The sequence below is a fragment of the Cryptomeria japonica genome, chromosome 6, assembly GCF_030272615.1.
Source record: "Cryptomeria japonica chromosome 6, Sugi_1.0, whole genome shotgun sequence".
NCBI lineage: Eukaryota > Viridiplantae > Streptophyta > Pinopsida > Cupressales > Cupressaceae > Cryptomeria > Cryptomeria japonica.
Window position 1 is genome coordinate 246,858,420 of NC_081410.1, and position 26,790 is coordinate 246,885,209.

A 26,790-nucleotide genomic window follows, 5' to 3' on the forward strand; every position below is an offset into this window, starting at 1 on the left:
AGACCATCGCGGAGAACGACGACCACTGGAGGGAGGGACATGAGACAAACATCAAGCGGTGGGGTCATGGGTCCTCCACCACCACCAGATAGAAGGGACAGGAGAGATGATCCTAGGGAGGGTCCTTCCAGGGCTCATATTCTGTCGAGGCTAGGCAGCTCCGAGGGAGGGAGTTCATCATAGACTAGAGGGCTCCCTATGTATCAGTTTTGTACCATTTTGTATGATGACACCTTCGGGTGATTGTAGACATATGATTTTGACATCATTGTATCATGACACTTATGATTTTGATATATATATGAGATGATTCATCTTTGCGGCAGCTATATGCATGTGTACCTATGTGATGTATGTTTCTATGTGATGCTTATGATATGGATGCAAATATGTACATGATGAAATGCAATATGTTTTTGTTCTTTTATGTTTTTATATGTTATGCATATGCAAATGTGAATGTGAATGTGAATGTATGAAATGCAAATGAATATGCAAATGCAATTGTGGATGTATGAAATGCAAATAACTATTTACATGATGAAAATGTAAAATTGCTAACATGTGTTGTGTGCAGGATGTGATGCAATTGTGATATCTATATGTATGTATGAAATGCTTATATGTGGTAATGCAGGTGCAACTACATGAAATGCAAATGTTTTTGGTGTCATTATACTCAGTCATGTGGTAGAAGGCTACACAGACTCAGGAAGGATGATGAAGGTCAATCAAGAAAGGGGGATGGAAGATAGAAGATATGAAAGTGAAAGAGCTTCTTGTGCGTTATCATCATTGAGCTTTATTATGGTAAGTAGGTTATGACAATCGAGGCATATGTTTGACCCAGAAAGTCATTGTACCTATTTGCATGGAGATAAGATAGTTGCAAATAGGGAATGCCCCAGTTCATAATAGACCCACAATGTCCTCATATCCTTGGACAAGTCATAGCATTACTAAGAGACAATCCACAGACATCAAAGAAAATAGGTGATGATACCCCATCCTTGCTTTTCTAGTCAAAGACATCCTGGAGATGGAATATCTAGTCAGAGACATCCTGGAAAAGCTAAAAGACATGTCACCAAAAGATAAAATCAAAAGAAAACCAAGAATCGACACCAACATCCACTGTAGTCCTCAAGTTTAGTGTCTCTTGTCACTTGTATAAGTCTATTTGATTGTGGTCACAATGTTTACTTTCACAAAAGGATAGATAGCACTGAACCATATGTTGTCTGAGTCTGTTGAAAGATTTGATTTGTTGAAGCCCATTGTTGCTGTGTCTCATCTGAAACTGACTGAATCCATGAAACTGATACTTTATTGCGGATTGGTGATGCAAATGTTACTTTATTGCGGATTGTGTGCGGATAGATTGAAGAAAACTGGAAGAAACTGTACTCCTCAGAATAGGAAATGCTCTCAGTTCCACACCCATTACTAGATGTAGGATTTGCCTTAGCCACAGATAGGAGCTGATTTATTATAAATGGAAAAGGGTGGAAAGGAAGGTTTATTATGAATGGTGAACCAATCTTGGGTAGATCAATAACAAGCCATGATGGGAATGTGTAAAGTTTGTTATGAATGGATAGGTTGTGAGTGTGTGCAAAGTGAATAAGGAGATTGAATCCTAAAGGAGGGAGGAGCAATGTCTCTACACATGGCATCGGTGACCCGGTTTTCACCGTGGTACTTGCCCAGGGCACCACCGAAGTGGTTTTCACCATTGGACGAAATGTTTTTCTATTTTTCAATTTTTTTATTTTTATTTTTTTTGTGTCACAAGGCACCTGTTTGCTAGGTTTTCACCAAGTAAAGATTTTTTATGTTTTATGATTTTTTTGTATTTTTGAATTAGGATACTGTGAAGAACTATGTGTAAAACCTGTGAAGGTGCATGTTGGTGATAGGATCCTCCAAAGGTTCACCATCTAGAGTTGAGAGCTAATATGTACTAGATCCATAGACTGCTGTAATGATGTAAGGACCAATCCAATTTGGTTCAAACTTGCCCTTCATCTCTTTGTCTCACTGATTTTTAGGATTCTCTCTAAGAACTAAGTCACCCACCTCAAATTTGTGAGGCTTTATCTTATGATTGTAACTGCAACGTTCCTTGACTGAATGATGTGTAGCTCGAGTGACTGTCTTCCTTGATAAAGGAACTGAGATAAAATTACTAATGTGTGGACTATACATGCCCATATGCATGTCACCTAAAGAAGTTTGGGCATCCCTGATAACAAAGTCCTTCGAGGAAGCTCCATTAAAGGTCCATGATGTATCACCAAGAGGGGATGGATGTGTGGAACAAGAGGATGAGTGACGAAGGCTTATGATTGCAAAAAGAAGTGAAAGTAGGATAGCATGATGGAGACTTATGATCAACAAGTATGCTTTTTGTCTTAAAATTTTAGAATTTTTGCCCCTAGTTATTTTGATATTAGGGGAGATCAACTCTTGTTCTTTTTTCTTCATAGGAGTTTTATCCTTGACCTTGATTTTTTCAAAGTCCAATAGCTTTTGATTTTGATTTGGACTGAAGGGCTTTTCTTTAATTTTTACTTTTGAATTTTTCTTTTCAAAGCTTGATTTTTTATCCCCAATGAGTAAGGGCTTTTGTAATTTTTGTTGATCCAAGTCTGGAAGTGGAGTGGAAATGAAATGAGTAGATGAATTGGTAAGGCTATGTGAGTTCTCAAGAGGGCTAGCGATACACTCAATAGATTCTTTGTTGGAACCACTCTTAGGACTATTGATATCAAGATATGCTTGCACCATTAGAGGAGATTTGCATTCAAACTTAGTAGCCACAACACTAGGTGGTTCACACCCAATTCCTTGCAAATTATTTATAGATTGTTCTTGTTGACTGAATACCTTAGGAGATAGTGGGAGTTGATCAACATGAAAGATATACTCACCACATCCCATGTCTTTAACCTTAAACTTTTCATTGATCTCTGATTGTTTTGATGTGGAAGCTTTTAAGGATTCTAGATCAACATATGTTGATGAAGGAACAACTTGTCAATTTACTGGGATTGTTATTTCTGATCTAGGTCACATATTGTTGCAATATATGAATGGGTTTGGGTCAGCTTTGATGGTCACTTCAACTCCATTGTGTGGAAACTTGATGTATCGATGATATGTAGATGGGACTGCTCTCATCTCATGAATCCATGGACGTCCTAGCAATATGTTGTATGTGAGATCAAGGTCTAGGACTTGACAAACCACATCCTTAGTAACTGGCCCAACACTGAGAGGCAAGGTGACTATACCTTTAGATGAGCACTCTTTGTCATGATATGCCTTGATGGTAATTGCATGTGTAGAATTCACAACCCTTAAAGAATATCCCAATTGTATTATTGTGTTCAAAGTACATATAATGAGACCAGCTCCTCCATCTATCAGGACTCATTTTATTCAGTGTTTGTGTAGGAAGGATTCAATGTGTAAAGGTGCATTATATGGTTGGCTCACGGAGGCATCGTCAGCTTCTGTGAATGTAAGGGAGTGTGGAACGGAAAGGTGTCCCACCATGGCTTGAAACTGGTCCATGTTTAGATTAGTAGGGATGGAAGCGTCTCTCAAAATTTTGTCAAGAATGGCTTTATGTGCAGGGGATATGCGTAAAAGCTCAAGGATTGAGATAAGTGTGGATGTCTTCCCTAATTGTTCTACAAGGTCATACTCAGGCTTGGTTGATGAGGAAGCGGTGTTTTTAGCTGGAGCACCTTGCAAAGTGAATTTACCTTGACAAGTTGTAACATTACATTCAGAGGTTGGTTCAGAAGAAGATCCAATTCCTTTCAGGATGATCTTGGGTCTTTGGGTAGAATTCTCATGTGTTTTTTCCTTGATGATAATGGTAGAGACATAATTATCCATTGAAATGTGATTGATAGTTGAATCATAGTTATAAGATGCTCTGGTATAGTTGGTTTGGTCATCTGTGGCTTTAGCTTTTCCCTTGTCATGTTTTGGAAATGGTTCTTTAAACATTTCATGTTCTTGATTGGATGAGTGTCCTTCAATATCAATGTCACCTCTATCAATGAGATCTTGTATGATGTTCTTTAGTTGGTGACAATTTCCTGTTTTATGTCCCTTGCTTTTATGAAATTCACAATACTCATCATCATTCCACCAATTTGGTTTAACCTTTGGCTCATATGGAGGTAGATATGGAATTGTGATTATCTTGTTTGCCACTAGCTTTTTGAAAACTGACTCTAGTGGTTCTCCCAATGGGGTGTACTTCCTTCGTGATTTGGAAGTTGTTTGAGTATTCACCTGATTGTTTGTAGAGCTTGATCCAGAAAAAACAATTTTGGGTCATACTGTATTGGCATCAACAACACCATCATTGACCGTGTTCTTGTTTTTATTCCAAAATCTTGGCTTGTCTTTTCCTTTATAGTCCTCTTTGTTTTCTTTGAATATTTTGATGACTCCTTGTTCAATTAGGACCTTCTCTATTGCTAATCCTTTTTCGATGACATCTTTGAAGGTGGACAAACAAGCTTTTCTTAGAGCATAACCAATGTCTTTGTTAACATTCTGAGTGAACATTTCTACCATTTGTTTCTGTGGAATTTCGCAAGAGCATCTGCTAGCTAGATTTCTCCATCTTTGTAAAAATGATGAAAAAGATTCTCCATCCTTTTGCTTGGTGTTGCACAAGGTAGTGACTAATATGTCTCTCTATGTTGTATGAGAAATGTTGGATAAATGCCTCTGCTAAGTCACCCCATGACTTAATTCCAGGTGGAAGTTGGGAGAACCATTCCATAGCTTGATCTCCTAAGCTTTGTGGGAATAATCTCATCAAATATTTCTCTTCTACTACTACCTCAATGCAAGCTGTGAAAAATTGTCTTACATGTGCCTTAGGATCTCTTTTGCCTCTGTACTTATCAAACTTAGGTGTCCCAAAGTGTGTAGGAAATGGAGGCATTGGAATGATTTTGTCAAATGGATAGGGACATATGTCTCTCATTGTGTAAGCTGGCTTTGGTGTATTTATGTCCTCCATTTTCTTTTGTAAGTCCTTAATTTGTTGTTCCAAATTGTTCTTAGGTGGAGACCGACTTCTTGGACCATACCCCATGCCTGAACCACCGGGTGGAGGAGGATCATGTTGCATATATGGATGATATTGATCATACACATGTTCATATGGAGGAGGTCTATAATGATGCTGCGTATATAGACCACTTGGTATAGAGTCATGGTGAGGAATGGAATATTTGTTTTGTCCATGTATACCATACTCTACAGGCATGTCATGAGTTTGTTATAGTGTGTTGCCCCCAAATTTGTTGCGGGGTTTCCTTGCGTCCAAATTTTGAACATGCCTTTGGATATCCAATTGCTTTGGTGGTTGGTCCTTAGCATTGGTATGTGATTGAGTATATTTTTCTACATAAGACATCCATAATGGTCTGCGAAGGTGAGTATCATATGCTTGACCATGTGTGTATGGGACCTCTGGTTTTTGAAACAAAGATGATGGTGATTCGTGCACAAGATGTGGTCCTTTATTGCCTCCACTGGTAGGCCTCATTTGATCTGTGTTGAGGTGAGATTGTTGCAAAGATTGATTTTCCATTATTTGAGACATGTCAAAATCATGAGGGATCTTGGCTCCACTTTGTGCCATCACTTGTAAGAAATATTGTCTATCTCTCCTCATTATTTCCTCAACCAATCTATTGAAACAGGGATCCATAATGGAGTCTTCCACTTTTGTTGAATGTACTAAAATGTTTTCCATATTGTCATTGTGTGTATCATTGTTGTTTGTGTTATCCATGTTCTCAACATTTGGAATGTTTCTATAAGCATCCATGTCAGGTAATGTAGTATGATCAGAATTGAAAAAGATATCATTGTCATACTCATAGGAACTCATGTTTGTGGACTCTTGAGCCTCTTTAGTTTCTCTCCTAGACTTTTGGGAACGGGTTTCAACCATGAACTAGGTGTTGACCAAGATGTGTGAGACTAGATGAAAAATGGAAAGAGTATGGAAGACCAAGAGTTGGATGGAATGTAAATGAATATGAAGTGTAATTTCAATGTCCAAAGTGTAAGACCAAGTATGTATGTAGTAGAGTAGGTGTGGCTTCCAAAGAGATGATAGTTTCTCTTGATGAGGTAAGTTGACCTTGACTCTAAGTAAGACCAAATGAGACCCAAAGGTGATAGACCTTGATGAGGGACCACTTAGAAAAATGTTTTTGTATGTGATGTGTTGACAAAGTATGATGAGGACAAGCAAGTGACCTTTTGACTCAAGTTTAGAAAAATGTGAATGTAATGCAAGGTGTAAAACAATGATGGACTTTGTGAGACCCAAAGACAGGTTGAATGCTAGATGAAAACCTAGAGAGATACCTAGGAAGCTTAATAAGTCTGAAACTGACTGTTTCTTGTTTGCTGGATTATGAAAGTTTTCAATTCTGAACACAGATGTGCTTGTATACTTCACAGATGCACTTAAATGACATAGACGTGGTTTTGTCAGACACAGACGTGTTTATGAGATGTTGTAAGTGCAATGTTGCTCAAGAGAACACATATGCATTTCTGCCCTTTACATACGTGGTTATATGACACAGACGTGGTTCTGTCAGACATAGACGCGTTTCTGAAAACTTAGTGCAATTTTTTTCAATCTGTGAAGTGACTTGTTGTGACCAAATCTGAATGTTTGACTATTTTCCGTGACAAGAGGACACAATGTTGATGAGGAATCAATGTTTGTAAGTGTTTAGACTCTAAAAATGACTCAAAGAAAAGTGTGTTGTTTGATGTAAAATTGTTTTGCATACACTTGAAGACACAAAAAACACAATGTTTTGATGTTTGGTCTTGAATGTTTGATTGTTCAAAGGAAGACAAGCACAATTGTTATGGCTGGCCAGGACAATAGTTGTTGATCCCACATGAGGCTACGCTATTCAGAGTGGATACTTAGATGCTTGACCCCACTGGCTCCACCCTCGACACTCACTTCTCAGGGTAGCCAAGCATTAGTCCCCATGAAAAACTCCTTGTGGTGAACTTTGTATCTCTACTAAGAACCGTATGTGTGTGGGTCGCTCTAGAGGTCCGACCTCCTACCCCAACAACTAAAAGGATTTTAAATTCTAAAATAAAAAGGTGCTAGTAAGGGAATCCGCTCGTGTGGCCATACATGCGACACTTTCAGCTCTGTAAATACAGAAGGCTCCCAGCCAGTAGGGGTTACACCCTATAACTGATCAAATAAATTTGATCAAACGAGTTTATGGGGAGACATAGTGTCGGAATGAACTAATCAACACACGTTATCTATAATTTTCACCATGAATACAGTTGTTTATAGTGGTTCGGAAGAGGTGGGTTTTCCTCACTACCACTTGGGTCGTTCTCTCCTCACTATTAGTCCTAATGACCACAAGGGGAGACATGCCCTCTAAAGATGAAACAAAAAGAGCCTATTGCCCAAGACACAAAAGACACTGGTTCAATTTTAGTGCACCAATTGAAGTGTTTGCTAGTCTATGAAAACAAGACACACAATAAAGATCAAAAACCCTTGCCAAGGTCTTGTAACAAAGATCTATTAGTAGTTTGGATTGTTTCAAATGATCACCCCTTCCTGCAAGCACACAAGTTAGGTAAATTTTAGATCCAAAAGACTTTGTGAATTAGGCGCCTTCGACAAAATGATTTTGCTTTCAAGACAAGCTGCACCAATTCTGTTAGCTAGATCTGAAGATGTTAGCTCAATATAAACCAAATCTGAAATTCAAATGACGACAAACCGAATCAAAGAAAAAAATTGAACACAAACATGGTTATCAATAACACAAATGCTAGATAAATACGTAAACACGGTTAGATCTGACACATATGCGGTTCCTGAACATAGACACAGTTCCTGAATACAGACGCATTTGGAGGCCTCATAGACGTGAATAGGGAACACAAACACGTTTCCTGGAATCTACAAAAAAAATAAAATAATGCCGAAGGTGCAGACGCAATTCAAAATGTCACAAACGCAGCAGAAAATCAAAAACGCGATCCAAAGGTACGCAGACGCGAAAATGTCAAAATATTGTCAGAAATGTTAGATTTGCAACTTCAAAAACACAAAATCTACAACAAAATATGTTAAATGCAAAAGGGACAAGAGTCCCACCGGGCGTGCCAAAATGTATACGGTGAAAATGGATACAACAATATTGAAAGACTAAATGAATTCAACCACAAAACCTTAGCCTAACAACAACAAAGATCTACCATAACATATGAAGATTACCTAAGACAATGAAAATCAAATGAAATCACAAAGATTATACCATCACATGTCCAATAGGGTTTGAATCTCTATTCTTCCTATCTCCATTGATCTTGCTTGATATATTTGCTCTCAGATTTTATGTGTGCACAAGAGCTCAACAAAGAACGGAAATGTGGTTGCAAGTAGGATCGCATATGAAAGATCGAATGCTAGGATGCTTGATTAGAATGTATATGTCCAGGGGTTGATAATGAAGGAAGCATCTCCTTATATAGAAGACACTATAAGAAATGGAGGGATAAGATTGAGAGGTGTAAAAGATAAATGATTGGCTATGATTAAAGGGTAGGTAAAAGAAATAATAAAATAATGAGAGGGTAGGTAGTGTATGAATTAAAAGATGAATGACATGTGTCATGGGTAGAAAAGGTTAATGAATTAATTAAATAAATAAAGATTCATTTAATTAATAGAGGAAGTGGGATCAATTAAATAAATAAGATATTTATTTAATTTAGGAAAAGGATAATTTAAATAAATAAAAGTATTTATTTAAATAAGAAAAAAGGCTAGAAGAGGATAAGTGAATTAATTAATTAAAAAAATATTTATTTAATTAATAGAAGAATTAGGCTAAAGTAATTAAATAAATAAAATATTTATTTAATTAGATTGGACGATTTTAGGTGTCTACAGTATCAGTGGACAAAGGCTTTGTAAATATATCTACAATTTGTTCCTTTGTAGATACATACTTTAATCTGACTTCTTTCTCATTCACTTGCTCTCTCAAGAAATGAAACTTGATTGATATATGTTTTGCCTTAGAATTCAACACTGGATTCTTAGAAATATTGATAGAACTAGAATTGTCATAATATATAACAGTAGGCTCATGATAAACAACTCTAATATCATTTAGCATTTGCTTCATCAAAAGTACCTAAGTATAGTTTCTAGCAACAATAATGTATTCAAATTCTACAGTAGATAAAGAAATAGAATCTTGCTTCTTACTTGTCTAGGAAACCAACTTCTTTTCCCAAAAAGAATGCTCCACCAATAGTTCTCTTCCGGTCATCAACATCACCTGCCCAATCAACATCAGTATAAGAATTCAAAGTGAAATCATCTTCCTTCAGATACCACAGACCATAATTAACTATTCCCTTCAAGTATCTGAATATCCTCTTGATAGAAGTAACATGACTTTCCTTAGGATCAACCTAAAATCTACAAACAAGACATACAACATTCATAATGTTAGGTCTAGTCTGAGTTAACTAAAGCAGTCCACCAATCATAGATCTATATAGGGTTTGGTTAGCCTTGGGAGATTCATCATCTTTTGTCATCTTACATCCAGTCATCATAGGAGTTCTAATAGGTAAGGAATCATCTAACCCAAACTTCTTCAACAATTCCTTCACATACTTAGATTGAGATATAAAAATGATGCAGGAGCATCCCCGATTCACAACCATCTTGCATCAACCAAAAACATTTTCTTTTCTGTTTGCAGTTTCAGTGTTCCTTTCTATGTGTCGGTTTTGGCTCACCGGATCCTGTGGAGTTGGAATCTACTTGAAGACTTGATCATCTTTCTGGCTTTCTAACTGCATCTCATTTGGATCACTTTCTGGCAAGATATCACTACCGATTTCCTTGATAGTTTCTTATTACCGGTTGTTCCTTTGTTACCAGTTGCTTGAGACCTATTCTGGCGATCTACCAGAACCCATTCTGAAGCTTGCAGAGCCTTGGAAGTTGATCTCAATGTTTCTTGGCATGTGGTTGACCTTCTATGTTTCATCCTTTGGATTTTTTGGAGGAATCTCTTTGCGGAGGCCGACCTTGTTCATTTTGCACGTTAGGTCTTGTTCTTCGGGTTTTGATCCTTTTTGGGCCGACTGGATCCTTTGGATCAATATATATATGTAATCATGCTTAAGAATGAAATAATAAAATTGAAGATCAATTAAAATCAATCAGAGATAAAGTATGCCTCGAAGATAGATCTTTCGATTCAAGGTCAAGGTGTGACCTATTCTACTAGGCTTGTGTGCCGGTATGTTGTAACTCGATTGTTACCGGTTGGATGTAATCAAATTTAATGCAATAAAACTATTTGTTTTGCATTGCCTCCATCATATCTGTGTGTTTCCATTGTGTTTACTCTTGTTGTTTGGTTTGGACTGATCTCCTTGAGGTCCCTCCTCACCATTGACAACTTCAAGTGGTATCAGAGAGAAGTTTCAATTCAGAGGTTGCATGTCCTGAAATTTTGTTGTAGGGTGGCAGTGTGGATCCGACCTACAATTGCAGAGGAATAGCGTGAATCAATGGCGCGAAGAGGAACTAGGAGAAGTATTTTGATTTTGAAAACACTGTAGAAGAGAGGAAGGTGAAATATGCCTGTACCCGATTGAAAGGTCATGCATCTGTTTGGTGGGAGCACTTGCAATTTGATAGGAAAATAAGAGGTAAAGAAAAGATTAAGACATGGGATAGGATAATTTCTAAGTTGAAGAAAAAGTTTGTCCCGACGAATTATCAAGTGGATTTGTTTCGGAAGTTGCAGAATCTGAGACAGAAGGAATCTAGTGTGAAGGAGTACATTGAAGCATTTTACAAGTTGAACATCGGATCCAAACATGTTGATGATGAAGTTGAACAAATTGCAAGATATTTGAACAGATTGCAAATGTCTATACAAGATGAACTCAGTGTGATCAAATTGGAGAGTGTTGAAGAGGCCTACCAGTATGCCCTAAAGGCTGAAGAGAAATTGAACAAAAGACATGAGTAGAGATAGAGAGGTAGGTGGAAGGTTTACCGGAGGAAGATTTCAAGGAGGAAGAGGATATACCAGAGGAAGAGGAACCAGTACAAATCAGAACAAGGACAAGGAAGTGAACAAGGAAGGTAATTCATACCGGAAGGATGATAGAAATTTCTATCGAAGGAGAGAACCAAATGGTTACCAGAATGAGAACTTTGGAAGACAAGACAAGTGGAAATTTAGAGGAACCTGCTTTAAGTGTGGAGGAGAAGGACACTGTGCATTTGAATATAAGAAGACAAAGGCTATCAGAAGAGCAACAATGGTGGAAGAAAACCCCACTAGATCAGACAATAAACCGGAAGATGGAGAACTGTTGATGATGAGGAGAGCTTTGTGTCATACCGGAGGAGATGAAGAACCCTTGCAGAGGAAGAACCTATTTAAGAATAGATGTAAGGTATCTGGTAAGTGTTGTAAAGTTGTTATTGATAGTGGTAGTTCAAATAATCTTGTTTTAGAAGAGATGGTGAATAAGTTGAAATTGGAGAGATTGAAACACCCTAAGCCTTATCAGATAGCATGGATTCAGGATGAACATAAGTTGTTAGTAAGTGAATAGTGTTTAGTAAAATTGAAAATTGGGAATTATCATGATGAAGTTTTGTGTGATATTATGCCTATGGATATTTGTTATCTTTTATTGGGAAGACCTTGGCAGTTTGATAGACAGACAATACATGATGGGAGGAAGAATACATACACTATTGTGGCCAATTGGATGAAGCAAACCTTGTTACCTTTGGAGGAACCTTTGAAGAGTGAAGTCCATACAAATACCAAAATCTGTTTAGTGGATGGAAGGAAATTCATGGATGGACTGAGACATGAGAATGTGTGTTTTTCCTTAATTCCTAAGAAGACTGAGAGACCGGAACTGGAAGGAGAACACTCGACAGAGATAAGAGATTTGCTGACAGAATATAAGGACATCATTTCAGATAATGTACTTGATGGATTGCCACCTATTATAAGTATTAGTCATTGCATGGAATTGGTTCCCACAACTAGTTTGCCTAATAAAGTTGCACACTGGTTGGCACTGACAGAGAATGAAGAACTAAATAGACAAGTACAGGAGTTGTTGAAGAAAGGTTTGATCAGGGAAAGTTTGTCTCCTTGTGCAGTACTAGTAGTATTAGCACCTAAGAAGAATGGAGAATGGAGGATGTGTACCGATTCAAAAGCAATAAACAAGATCATAGTGAAATATCGGTTTCCTTTGCCTAGGATGGATCACATAATGGACTGTTTGAGTGGAGAAAAATACTTTACAAAGATAGATTTGAAGAGTGGATATCATTAGATTAGGATCAGAGAAGGTGATGAGTGCAAGACAACATTTAAAATAAATGAAGGACTATATGAATGGTTGGTGATTCCTTTCAGATTGATTAATGCACCAAATACTTTCATGAGGCTGATGAATAAGGTATTGAAGAAATTATTGGATATGTTTGTTATTGTTTATTTGGATAACACTCTGATTTTTAGTAGAACAAAAGAGGAGAATTTGTTGCAGTTAAGACAAGTTTTGTAGAGGTTGAGAGAAGAGAAGTTGTTGATCAATATCAAGAAGTGTACTTTCATGAAGGATGAGCTAGTCTATTTGGGCTTTGTGATATTTGAGGATGGTTTGAAGATGGACCTTGAGAAAGTGAAAGCCATTGATGTGTGGCCTATACTGGAAAGCATTGGAGAGGTAAGATCATTTCATGGATTGGCTAGTTTTTACCAGAAGTTTATCAGAAATTTTAGTTCAGTTTGTAACCCTATGGCTGAGACCATGAGAGGAGATCAAAAGGAATTCAAGTGGACCACTGGAGCAAACAAAATTTTTGAATTGTTGAAGCAGAAAGTGACTGAGCAACCTATGTTAGCTTTACCGGATTTCAATAAGGTATTTCAAGTGGATTGTGATGCAAGTGGAACAATAATAGGAGCAGTTTTGAGTCAAGAAGGGAGAGCAGTAGCATATTTTAGTGAGAAATTGAATGATGCCCGTAAGAGATATTCAGTATATGATCAGGAATTTAATGCCATAATTCAAGCCTTGAAGAAATGGAGACATTACTTGTTTCCTAAGGAGTTTTTGTTGTATACTAATCATCAAGCTTTGCAGTATTTGAATAGTCAGAGTAAGTTGAATCAGAGACATATAAGATGGGTATAATTCTTGTAGAGTTACATCTTTGTGTTGAAGCATAGAAGTGGGAAATCTAAAAAAGTTGTTGATGCATTGAGTAGGAGAAGGAATTTGCTGACAAAGATGAGAGTGTCAGTATTAGGTTTTGAAGATTTGAAGACCTTGTATGATGAAGACTCGAATTTTGCACAACCTTGGAAAGCATGTAGAGAATTGGTTATGGTTGATAGAAGTAGATGGTTGGATTATTTCATTCAGAATGGGATGTTATTCAAGGGAGTTCAGTTATGCATACCTAAGAGTTCCATGAGAGAGAACTTGATAAAAGAGAAGCATAGTGGAGGTTTAGCTGGACATTTTGGTATGGATACAACAGTTGCATTGGTGAGTGAGTAGTACTTTTGGCTCCATATTCATAAGGATATTAAGAGATATGTGCAGAGTTGTAGAGTTTGTCAAGTTGCAAAAGGTAGTAGTCAGAATGTGGGATTATATAAACCTTTGATAGTACCGATAAGACCTTGGGAGGATATAAGCATGGATTTTATACTTGGATTGCCTAAGACACCGAGAGGGAATGATTCTATATTTGTGGTAGTGGATGGATTTTCAAAGATGGCTCATTTCATACCTTGTAAGAAGACATCAGATGCATTGCATGTAGCAGACCTATTTTTCAAGGAAGTGGTGAGATTGCATGGATTACCTAAGAGCATAGTTTTAGAAAGAGATACTAAGTTTGTTGGCTATTTTTGGACAACACTTTGGAAGAGGATGAAGGCATATTTGAAGTTTAGTTCTACTTTTCATCCACAGACTAATGGACAGACAGAAGTAGTTAACTGGAGTTTGGGAAACTTGTTGAGATGTTTAGTGGGAGATAAAACCTTAAGTTGGGATTTGATCCTTGCACAAGCAGAGTTTTCCTATAACAATTCAGTGAATAGAAGTACTGAAAAAACACCTTTTGAGATAATTACCATAGTGCATCCTAGAGGAATAACAAAATTTAGAGACATTAGTAGTGAAGATCGGAAGAGTTCAGAAGCAGAAGATTTTTCAGATCACATGGCAGCATTGCATATTCAGATTAAATAACATTTAGAAGACATAAATAACAAATATAAGGAGAATGCAAATGAGAAGAGGAGACATAAGGAATTTGAAGTTGGTGATTAAGTGATGGTATACTTGAGAAAAGAGAGATTTCTGGTTGGAACTTATAATAAGTTGCAGATGAAGAAGTTTGGACCCTGTAAGATTTTGAGGAAGTTCAGTTCTGGAAATGCATATGAAGTAGGGCTACAGGATAATCTAAGTATTTCACCTATATTCAACATTGAAAATCTTCATGAGTACCATGAACCATAATTTAGTGAGGACAGTGTTTCAGACCTTGAGAAACAATTTCCCCAGAAGGAACCAGATCAGATTGAAGAGATTTTGGATAGTAGGATTGGGCATAGTACCCAGAGCAGTCAGTACAAAGAATATCTTGTGAAGTGGAAGAGCAGACCAGTTGAAGATTCATCTTGGATTTCTTGGGTAGAGGTAGACTACCTTGGTTTCTGTCTAACCCCAACAAAGTGAGAGACTCACTTTTTTATTAACCACAGATGTTTGATGCAGGAGCATCCCCGACTCACAACAATCTTGCATCAACCAAAAACATTTTCTTTTCTATTTTGTTTTCTATTTGTAGTTTTAGTTTTCCTGTCTATGTGTCCTGGTTTTGGCTCACCGGATCCTATGGAGTTGGATTCTACTTAAATACTTGATCGTGTTTCTATCTTTCTAACCGCATCTCATTTGGATCACTTTCTAGCAAGATATCGCTACTGGTTTCCTTTATAGTTTCTTGTTACAGGTTGTTCCTTTGTTACCGGTTATTCCTTTGTTATCGGTTGCCTAGGACCTATTCTAGTGATCTATCAGAACCCATTCCAAAGCTTTCAAAGCCTTGAATATTGATCTCAGTGTTTCTTGGTGTGTGGCCTACCTTCTATGTTTCATCCTTTGGATTTTCCAGAGGAATCTCTTGGTGGAGGCCGACCTTGTTCATTTTGCACATTAGGTCTTGTTCTTCGGGTTTTGATCCTTTGGATTAATATATATATATATATATATATATATATATAATCATGCTTTAGAATGAAATAATAAAATTGAAGATCAATTAGAATCAATTAGAGATAGATTATGCCTATAAGATGGATCTTTCGAGTCAAGGTCCCGGTGTGACCTATTCTACCAGGCTTGTGTGCTGATATGTTGTTACCTAGTTGTTACTGGTTGGATGTAATCAAATTTCATGCAATAAAACTATTTGTTTTGTATTGCCTCCATCATATCTGTGTGTTTTCGTTGTGTTTACTCTTGCTGACCGGTTTAGACTGATCTCCTTGAGGTCCCTCCTCACCGGTGACTGCTTCAGAAAATACCTTTATCATTCTGTGAAATTTGAAATCCCAGAAATAACTTTATCTCACCTATCATAGGCATCTCAAACTCTTTTTGCATATCATCAGCAAATTTCTTACTCAAATCATCATCTCCTCCAAAAAAAATATCATCAACAAAGACTTCAACAATCAAAATATTTTCATTATCAATCTTGAAGTATAAATTACTATCAGTAGTACCTTTATAGAATCCCAACTTCATCAAATATTTGACCAATCTAACATACCAAGCTCTAGGGGCTTGTTTAAGTCCATACAATGCTTTCTTCAATCTCCAAACCATGTCCTCTTCATCTGTCAATGAAAATACATCTAGTTGGTCAATGTAGACTTCCTCTTCCAATTCAACATTCAAAAAGACTAACTTCACATCCATCTAATATACCTTAAATGTTTTATGAGAAACATATGCAAGAAATAGTCTAACAACTTCAATTCTAGCTACAGGAGAAAAAGTCTCCTCAAAATCAATACCTTCCATTTGTGAATATCCCTTACATACCAATCTTGCTTTGTTTCTGACAACTTCTCCGTATTCATTTATCTTATTCTGGAACACCCATTTAGTACCAATTGCATTTTTGTCCTCAGGTTTTGGAACAAGTTCCCATGTTTTGTTCTTTTCAATCTGATATAACTCTTTTTCCATAGCTTTTACCCAATTCTCATCTTTACAAGCTTCAACAACATCTTTAGGCTCAATTTTAGAAATCAAACATGTCTCTTCAGTAGCAATCCTATCCTAGTCATCACAACTTTATTTTTATCACCAATAATATAATTCTCTGAATGATTTATTCTTACATATCTCAGGGTCTTCTGATTATTTTGATTTTCAGGCTCTCGAACTTCTTTATCGGCAACAACATCTGCATTCACTATCTCTATCTCTATTGGATCACTCTGCATCATGCTCGGACTCTGCACTTGCTTTGCAGTAACATACTGATCATCATACTCATATCCACATGTTTTGATTTGCTTCCCATGATTCTCATCTACCTTCACATTCGCACTTTCCACTATCTTTCTCAGTCTCTTGTTGCAACACCGGTAGGCTTTGCTCTTAGTAGAATATCCCAAAAATATTCCTTCATCACATCTTGCATAAAATTTACCTATATCCTCATCTCTTTTGATATAACATATGCTTCCAAACATTCTGAAATATCTAACTGTATGAACATGACCAAACCATAGCTCATAGTGGGTCTTACCATAATCACCTTTTATATGCATTTAGTTGAATGTGTACACAATAGTGCTAACAACTTCTCTGTAGTAGATATGTAGGAAATTTCCTTCAATCATCATATTCCTAGCAGCATCCCAAATAGTTATGTTCTTCCTTTCAACAACTCCATTCTGTTGAGGGGTTTTAGGAGCATATAACTATCTTCAGACTCCATTCTCTTCACAAAAAGAATTAAACTCACTAGAAATGAATTTTCCATCTCTGTCAGACCTTAGGCACTTCAGCTTCAATCCTATCTCTATCTCCACTTCATCTTTGAATATTTTGAATTTCTTCAAGGCATCACATTTCTCCCTTAGAAAAGTGACCCACATCATCCTAGAATACTCATCAATCAACAACATAAAGTATCTATCTCCCTACAAGCTTCTCATTCTAGAAGGTCCACATAAATCAATATGCACAAGATCTAACAATCCATTAGATGTATATAGTTCTCTCTTGAATGAAATTATTGTTTGCTTTCCCAATTGACATTCTTTACATACTGGATTAGTAGGCTTCGTTATCTTAGGAAGATTTCTAACAGCTTGAGTATAACTAATCTTAATCATGCAGTCAAAGTTAACATGACACATTGTCCTATGCCACAACCAACTCTCATCAATCTGAGCAATCAAACAACTTTTTCACCAGCATTTAGATGAAAGATATTACCTTTAGTCTTAGTAACTGATGCAATCTCTATACCAGAGCTATTCAAGATCTTACATTTCCCATTCTTAAATTGCGAGTCATATCCCTTATCAACCATCTATCCAACACTCAAAATATTATGCTTCAAACCTTTAACATATCCCAACAACTCTAATATCCAACATGAGGACAAGTCATTTCTTTTATTTTCCTTTATTAAGGAATATTAGATTTCCTCCTTATGAGGATTGTGACACTTTGCACACACATAGGATGATAGATGGCATCCTTAGACTTGGGAGTTACATTTGAAACTCCTCTCTCACCTCTATATATTTGAGGTGTCTCTCTCATTTCTTCCATGGAAGCATTTCTATGCTAAGCTCATTCTGTCTTTCTCTCATTGTATTTTCTTAGGCTTTATGCCATATTCATAATCATGAGGTTTTTTTCTTTGATTTCCCCCCCTTACAATTATTGTCTCCTTCTTGGATTATGGTGTGCTTGCTCTTGGTTTTGGCTTCTCATTTTTATGGTAATACTCTACCTTCAAACAATTGCTCATTGATTAGTTCTTTCTTGGTACTTCATGTTAATTTCCTTTCAGGATATCAAATTGGTTCTAGTCACTAAACCCAATGGGTGCATCGATGTGTGCACAAATTTCAATGATTTAAACAACACTTGTCCTAAAGATGATTTTTCATTGCCAAATATTGAATTAGCATGCCTAATGGTTGTCTTTGCCTCTGAAAAGCTTCATAATTACATGCTATCAAAAAAATCTCATCACCAATATAGATCCTCTTAATTATATTGAACAAAGTAGCCCTTACTAACAAATTAGCTAAATGGGTCATGGTTCTTAGTGAATTCAACATTAAGTATGTGGATAGAAAATCCATCAAAGGACAAGTCATAGTGGATCAACTAGAAAATGCACCGACAACATCAGATCATCCCTTAATATCAAAATTTCCCGATGAATCAATATTTACAATGACACCCTTGCAATAATGGAAATTGTACTTTGATGGATCATTTATCCAACATGGATTAGGAATGGTTATCACACCATAGGGGGGATTGCATTCCTAATTCTTATTGTCTAACATTTCTATGTACCAATAACATTATTGATTAAGAAGATTTGGTAACTAGGTTGAGAATAGCTATGCAATAGAAAATTTAGGAACTTCATGTCTACGGTGACTCACAATTAATAATTAATTAGGTCAATTATGCATAATTTTACAAAAGATGAAAAACTTATGTCTTATAAGAAAATGGTTGACGATTTCAAATCATATTTCTCTTTTATCATATTCGAGTAGATACTGAGAGAAAATAACAAGGTGGTTGATGCTATGGCTACTATTGAATCTCTCTTATACATACTATAAAATGTTCCTCATTGTGATTTCTTGGTGGAGCATCTTTTGATCCCTTCTTTGATGTTCCTTAGACTGAGCTTGTGTGCAATATTATTGGTCCCAATTCCCCTTGGTATCAAGACTTTTACAATGAACTTCATGATTAAATCCTTCCACCTAACCTATCTGCCAATCAAAGAAAGAAATTCATTTGACAAGCCTTCTATTATGCTATCATTGATGATACCCTATACTAAAGGAGTCTAGATAGTACTCTCCTCAAATTCTTAGAAAAAATTGAAACCCAAACAACCTTACAATAAGTACATGATGGTTTATGTGGCACTCATTTTGGTGGTCCTACCTTAGCTAAGAAATTGTTGAGGACTAGTTATTATTGGTCTACTATGGAATGTGATTCTTATCACTTTGTCAAGAAATTTCATTATTATAAAATTCATGGAGATCTTATTCATGAACCAACACAAAAACTTCAACCAATTATAACTCCATGGCCTTTCTCTCAGTGGGGACTAAACCTCATAGAAAAAATCCATCCCTCTCCCTCTAATGGGCACAAGTTTATCATTTCTGCCCCTGAGTACTTCACAAAATGGATTGAATCCATCCCTCTTACCTAAATTATTAGAAATAAATTTTCCAAATTCATCCTTAATTACATAATTTGTTGCTATGGTGTTCTTACATCTATTGTCACAAATAATGGTTGCCCTTTTAAAAATCAGGATATCTTTAAGCTTTGTGACAAATTTCATATCCACCGCTTTTTAACTCCCTTATACCCTCAGAGTAATGGTCAAGATGAGGTGCCTAATTAAAATATCCTAAAAATCCTCCAAAATATTTTCAATGAGGTTGGTTGTGATTGCCATCTTCAAATTAATGTCAGCTTATGGGAAAACTGAACCAACATCCATAGTCTTACAGGTGCCACTCCATATTCTCTTGTCTATGGATATGAAGAAATCCTACCTATAGAGGTTGACTTACCACTCTTGATATTTGTTGATGACAAATAATGCAAAGTTTCCAAATTGCATGAGCTAAAGTTACTTGATGAGAGATGAAAAACTACACTAAACCATCTCCAATCTTATCAACATTGTCTCCATCATAGTTACAACAAGAGAGTCTGAATCCACAAGTTTGAGATTGGATACCAGTCCTCAAAAAAAATCTTAAGAATTGGTAGGAAAGAGAGAACCTAGGAAAGTTCAAGCCCAATTGGTATGGATCTGGTCCATATTAACTTGCTATACCTAATGGTGAACTGTATGAAGAGCCACTCAACAATATGCACCTCAAAAATTTATACACATTATCCTCAAATTATCCCATCAAAAAATACAAAAAGAAATGAAAAAAAAAAGAAATCATCACCTTGATGAAAACCTGGTAAATGGGAGTCTTATGTGACACAAACAAAATTTAAAAAGTTTTAAAAAGTTAAAGAGAAATAATTTTCCCTCTGGTGCAAACCACTTTTGTGGTGCCTTGGTCAAGTACCATTGTGAAAACCTGACAAACAGGTGTCATGTGTAGTATGTCAAGTTGCTCCATCTATCATAATTCTATATGGTCTTCCATAGTAAGCTTTGCATTTTCTCTGTAGTAAATTTCCATCCCATTCATTATAAACCTTTCCACACCTATCATGGCCTAATGATTGTTAATGTTTAGTGTCAGATTCCTAAAATGAACTTTCAATATATAGTCAATCTTTTCCCCTTATCCAAGCATCCAAGGGTTCTATTTCTAACTGGTGGCACTTCATTAACCTAGTGTTGTGGATGATATATTTGAGAGTCACACTAAATGAGATGTTCTGACATATTTGGTTGTGCATTTTTCTATCACAAAATTCCATAAATATTTTCCTATCACAATAAAATTACACTTTCACCATCCTCAGCATCACTACCACAATTTGTAACAAATTGTCTCTTTGCTAAGATATTGACATTTCAGGCTAAAACAAGTATCACATTGCAACATCTTCATCACAACTGAACTACTAAGTATCTTATAGCCTAAACTTTAACAATTGCCTAATCGACCATATCTATCTTGATTACATTGCCAACCTTTATAGACACATCAACCCTAGAACATGCATCTTATCAATCTACATCCTATCAATCAAATAACATCTAATCCAAACCTCAACATATCTAGTCTTGTCCCATCTAAAGCAATTGTCCTAGCAAGAAGATCTAAAAGGTTCTTGACTCATTTGGTCAGTGAGTCTTTTCTTTGCTTTATCTTTTTCATGCCATGCTCCTATGGTACTCATGGATATCCACAAGTAATTAGAGGAGTGATGATGAGAGATTGGCATTGTTTTCAAATGTCTTGTTTGTGGGATGTTTTCATGAATTTATAGGGAAACTTTGTTCTTGGTGTCTATGTTGGAATATTCATTTATAATTCTCTTATATCCTATGCAAATCAAAGGTCATATAATGCTTTTTGCATATGGATCATCATGCTTTGTGACTGTTGCACATACCTCAGCCATCAACACTCATGTCTTAGGATGGATGAAATAATTCCTTGCATGTAATGTGCTTGTCTATGCAAAGTGATATTGTCTCCACCTTTGTCTTTCCATACCTTGGTATATATCTATCTACTTGCAAAAACCCAAATGCCCTATGATGATAATAAGCATTTTTATAAAGAAAGTTAGCAATCCTCATCTTCCATCTCTATTTGTATGATCTTCCCTATCTATATATCCATTCTCTCTATCCCTTCAGTCTATGAATTTTGCCTAACCAATCTAACTTTGATCATTTTTGTACTATTTTTTTTTCTATTTTCTTCCTATGCCATGACACCAAAAATAATTGTATCTTATAGTTTTCATCTTAGATACACAATCATGTTAGCACAACATATATTTAAGCATCATAGGCATAGGAATACTTCCCATACACCCAACCATCACATCATATAATCATAACAAGCATTAAATTATTCATCATAAGCATGCTCCATTGAAACCACATCTCATAATATGCATTAGGTCATGCATCCATGGTACAACTTATTGCATTACTTCATATTCCATGCTATCACATAGACATGTAAATATTAGAATATCATAATCATCATGAACAATAATATCTTATGCACACAAATGAATTAGCAGTATCATATATCCATACATGCATCCATAAAGAGATCATCTATTACATCCATACACATAATCATAACATCACAACATAAATCATAACATTTAGATATAATATTAACATCATAATGTGCATCCATAAATATCATAATAAGATTCATACATAAGCCTTATGTCATTAAAAATGTATCTCATACATATATATCTCTTACATTATGTGTCATGGTATATCACTAACAAGTGTCTAATTGATCAATCATGTCAAGTTACGAAGATGAGCTACCCTTTGACTATGCAGGCTTGTGCTCCTGAGTTGTGGAGGACCCTACCCCTCCTTGTCCCTGATTCACTGAAAATGGTTGTCAGAGAGGCTTCATTAGTCCCTCAAATCCCTCACTCACTACCATGTGAGACCTGCTTTTGTCTAATTTGACCATTCTAAAAGTGCTTGTCCTATGGTTTAGTTGTTCTACAACCTCATATAGACCCCTATAGTATTGCATCTCCTAAGCATACCTGACCATCTTCATGGTTATACATGGTGATGAGACTTGACCTATCTTATTCACTCTCATCAAGACTTGCTCCAATCTTTGTTCTCTTCTCAATGCTACATCCCTCTCCTCCCAAGCCTGGACCCTCTCCCTAATAGTGACATCTCTCTTTGATAGTGCCATGACAACCTAAAATTGCAACACCTCCTTCTCATCTCCTCCTAGTACTCTCCCCTCTCCCCAACCCTCGATTGATCCTCAAGTAAGTATCCTCATGTTTCCTACCCTTGATCTCTATTTTTCCTCTCCACTAAATGACTCACAATGTGCTCCTTATGGACTTGTCCCTCCTCATCTTGGGTCTCTTCCATAATGTAGTCCTCATCAACTGCAATGCAACCTTGTCCTTGACCTCATCTGACTATGGAACCTCTCCCTCTACATCTACAACCTTCTTGTCCATATCCTACTGGCATTACATCCCCTACTATCCATCATGACCTATTAGCCTCAAACCATACCTTGTACTCTACAACAACTCTTGGATCTATCAAGTCCCTCTGCATATCCCACCACACTAGCTATAGAACCTTAAAATTTTCAATGGATTAATCCCCATCAATAGATAGCCTCTAATCTACATGCTCTCTCACTATGCAAGAAAAGACTATTGTCCCTATAGCGTCTTAAATTGTATTTCCTTACAATTTTGTCTACATTTGAGCACTTACCTTGGCTTTCATTTTCTGAGGCTTGAATGGGATATAATTATGCTCTTTCTATGCATATCTATCATCATTTTTAATTTTCACATCATCCCGTCCCTTGATTGTGGTCTTTGATTGGGCAGGACCGGGGCACCAAGACCCAAATTTGGGCCTCTTAATGGTCATGTGATTTGAGCAAGAATTTCAGCTGTGTCAACTCATGTTAGAAAATTAATATTTTTTCAATGGTAATGTATAGGTCTACCCTTCTCATTTGAACATACACACACATGAAATTTAAGTTGACATCAAGGAGTCAAGAATTCAAGTTCAAGCAACCAAGCAATCAGTCTTGTTTCAAACATTAGAGAAGAGATAAAGTCAAGATTCAAGCATAGGAGTTGAAATTCATGTCCTATGTTATTGAAGACTTCATGAAAACCTAATTTCATGTAGAGACAAACAAAAATTCACAAGAAGGTATATAATTTGTTTGTAAGTCATTATTCAACATCTCCCTCAAAAGGAGAACATTTCCTTTATTGCAATTCAATCATATTTTATTTCTATTTCATGGTTAATTCCAAAACCAGGGTTTGACCTAAGGCAAAACCCTATTCCCAACATATTTTCCTTCCGTAGTGTGTGCATGAATAGGTATTGAGTTGTGATCTTCAAGATAAGCTTTATTTGTAGAGACAAATCGATCCCCCATTGGAGTGCGAAAAGTGCAGAGGGCCAGAGTGACTGTCACACTGGTACCAACAAATCAAGAGCTCCTTTTGGGAACAGATTTGAATCCTCTTACAATCCTCAGATCTAGGGTTGTAGATTGATCCATTGAATGTAGCTTATTGTTTATGCATTTTTACACCAATATCCAACATATTTACCCTAATTTTAGTAAATTTAATAATTCAATTCAACTTAAGGAAAAGAAGAGGCATATTTCAAATCCCTAGAATTAGATCAACATTTAGACCTCTTAGGTTTAGATCTATCTAATTACTATCTTTCCCTAATGTAATGGTCTCGAAGTCATAAATTAGTGGTTTCTTCCTCCTATGGTGGAAACCCTAATTTTTTACCATTACATTTTGGTGAACCCAGCTCCTTACACCTACAATTATAATTTTTGATCTTAGATATAAGTGTTTATGCAATTTAAAATTCAAATTTTCATTTGCAAGATTAATTTTTTATTGAATTTTAAAAAATTTCGAGGTTGAAGTCACAAAAATCCTAATTTTTTATTCTAAAATTGAGCTTGTGGGTTGTCTAAATTAGGTTTATCATTTTAGATCTGATTATTCATTCAAAATTTCCCTCCTAGGTCTCATTTTCAAATTGAATTACATAAATTTAGTGGTTGAATGTACAAAAATCTTAATTTATAATTCTAAAATTTACCATGTGGGTTGCATAATTTTTAAGATTAATTTTCAGATGAGATCTTTATGAATATTATGCTATGATATAGATGCATTTATTCACAAATCACATTGTTTAATTAATTGGTTAATCAATCATTTTCACAATTTTTTTATATTTCTTAATCATAATTATCAAAATTAAATTCAAATTTGCTTCCTTTGTGCATGAGTTTTATTACTATTAGTCCTCCCTATAATATTACCATGAGAAGAAGTTGTAGAATCAAGGCTTCCCAAGTTTTAATTACTAAGGATATGGAGCCTATTTTGGATAACGTGTTTCATGAGAATGTGGGCGATTCTTCTCTTCCAATAATTGATGTTATTTATCCACATTCTTTAAATAATTCTCATGATGAGGGTGAATCACTAACTGGGGTTTTTGTTGACCAATTAGAGAAGATTGACAATGAATTTAAAAATCTTCAATAATGGATGAGTCAATAATGCCCAGAAAGTGAGGCTATCCCATTAATTGGAGGATTAAAAAGAATGGTTCAAAGTGATAAAGTTGGCATTGATTTTTTGTGTGGTCTTTGCTCATTGTTGACACCAATATCATGCCTATGAAAAGTTGTGTTGAAGTCCTTGGTTACACTCAACCTCCCAGTGAAGTTAATCATTCGATTCCTATGACTACCTCTATTAATAGTGTGCCTACTTTTACATCCAACATCATGGCTACTTCCACACAAAATGTTATTCATACACATGTTAGTCAAGGGGGAAACATTGCTAATCAAAACTCTTTCATCCCTCCTTCCACGAGTCTTCCATTTTTTACCCAACCATCTCCCATACCTACCTATCATAGTGTCTCACCTCCTTATTCTCAACCTCCTCCTTTATTAAAAAATTTTACTCCTCCATCCCAATCAAACATGTCCAATTTCAACCCTTCCATCAAAGAAACTATTAATATCCTATCTCAAACCATGTAATCCTTGGAACAACAAATAGCTTCCATGAACCAATCAAAGTTTAATGTGCCCACATTTGATGTAGTGAGACCATTATATAATAATATTGTTCATTTTTTCCCCCCTAAACATGTAGAAGTCCCTCAATTGGAGCTTTATAATGGGAAAGGTGATCTCATGACTTGTGAAAATATTTCAAACTTTGTGTAGTGATTTTGCTTAGTATCAAAGACTTTTGGCTAAATTGTTTACTATAACATTGAGGGACAAAGCTTTGCAATGGTATTGTTCTTTTCCTCCTTATTCAATTACATCATTTCAACAATTGGCTAATGATTTCATTCAACAATTTCACAAAAATATTAGTCCTAGATTACTTTGACTGATTTGATACATTGTAAGCAAAGTGTTAAAGAAAAAGTGACTGATTAGTATTGTAAAATTTCCACAATCCATGCTCATATTCAATGATTTGATTCTAGATTCAATTGTGTATACCTATTTTTATCATCAATGTTTCAAATCACACTCTATGATTCATCATTAGGATGAACAAGAATACCAAGGAGATGAAATCACATAGTACACAATTGAATCCAGAAGCAAATCATTGAAAAAAAGTGACTGATTTAATTGGTAGATATAAGCATTTGTATTCTCAAATTTCTTATCCTATGCCTGATCAAGCTGTACAGATAATTTTTATTTCTAATTTGCAAAAAGACATTAGGGATAAGCTTCTCTTTTCTGAGTTTACTTCCTTTATGTAGTTATGTGTAGTACTTCATAACTATAAACTACAAGTGAATCAATTTGAGCAATCTTGTTCAATGGATTTGGTTGATAAGAATTAAAGTGCTCAACAACCTTTTGCAAAGTTTAAACCAAACAAGGCATTCATCAAGTTCAATGACAATAACAATGCCCAAGTAGTAGCCGCAACAATAGGTGTGCCTCCTTTATTCAAGTATTTTAGAAAATAATTTACACCTCTTTCTGAATCTTTGCATAGCATTATGACACAATCGTTATAAGAGAATGTGTTGAA